This window comes from Pyxicephalus adspersus, chromosome Z (assembly GCF_032062135.1).
Source record: "Pyxicephalus adspersus chromosome Z, UCB_Pads_2.0, whole genome shotgun sequence".
Taxonomy (NCBI): Eukaryota; Metazoa; Chordata; class Amphibia; order Anura; family Pyxicephalidae; genus Pyxicephalus; species Pyxicephalus adspersus.
In genome coordinates, this window is record NC_092871.1 from 15,868,098 (window position 1) to 15,869,538 (window position 1,441).

Here is a 1,441-nt window from a genome sequence, read left to right on the forward strand (position 1 = left end):
CATAATTGTGCTTTTAATGATAACAGTATAAGTATTGCAAAACTGACCTGACACCAGCCTCTTGCAATCCCCTATACAGCAAAGCTGGGACTAGGAGAGAAAGAAGCAGTACAAGGTGCCAATCAGTAGTGCTATAGTGTTTATTCATTCATATGGAATGCAGTGATAGGTGGCGAAAACAGAATAAGATGGACAAAGCATATCAACTATGTTGCTTCTCCTTTCTTGTCTATTTACAGGCTGGGGGAAAGACATGACTGCTAAGTTCTTTTTTACCTGATTTAATATCCGGACTTAACGAACAGAAATACACATTCTTTGAAAGCTAAAGCTGATCCCATGTATATATTTCACATATGTATTTATATTTCAATATTTTTATTGAATTTTCACAAAAATAGGTACAAGTATTTCAACAAAAAAACAAAACGAGATAATACAAAATTATCAAAACTAGGGTCAGCAGGGTACAAACATATTCTTGACGACCTCAATGTTCAAAGTGACAAGGAGAAAACCATATACATGAAGCATCCTTGCCAGGCTTAGGAATCACACTAATATATGCCCCATTGGCTTCTCTCAACAGGCGGTGTCCGGCCCGCAAGTAATTGAAATAGTCCGTCAGGTGAGGTGCCAAAATGGGACAAAACGTTTTGTAGTATAAATTAGAAAAGCCATCCGGACCAGGTGAGCTCCCCAATCACATATGTATTTAGCTGTCCGGAGTTCAGCTTTATTACTATTTTAAATTGTAATTGAAAGAAAAAATTGCAGAGGGACATTCTCTGACATACTCATTGCAGCCAGTTCTACTGTAGAGCCTTTAATAGCCTGAAATGGCAGATAACAGCAGTGACATATAAGGCCAGCTATCTCACCAGAATACAGTAAGGGTATCTGAATGGTATAAGTAATTTTGCATATATAGACATTGTGGTATGTAATGCATACAGATCTTTTATGCAGCGGGTGGAAATGGCTCACATATTGATAAATGTACAGAATGAATCATTGGGAGCAATAGATGAATGTGATGCAAATAAATGGGTGGGCTAATAAAGAATGAGCAACAGAACAAAGGGCTCATCCAATCTATATTATGAAAAAAAAGAAAGATGACATAATGCAGAAGTCTAACACCAAGGCCCTAAATGATAAAGTAGCACAAAGGGAAACTATTACGCACAATGTTATATCAACCAATTGGATCTAGAGGTTCTACCGGTGGATGATCCTTTAATTAGTTTCTATGGGTTACTACACTTTGCACATTGCTCTTTGCTTTACTGAATAAGCCTGAATGAATGAAGATTGGAGACACCCAGCATTCCCTGGTTGTTGGAGACAACCACAATCAATCACTTGACTACATTCCTACACACACACAAGCCATTGCAGAAACTGGGGAAGGATGGAGGATGAAATCAGCTTATAATAT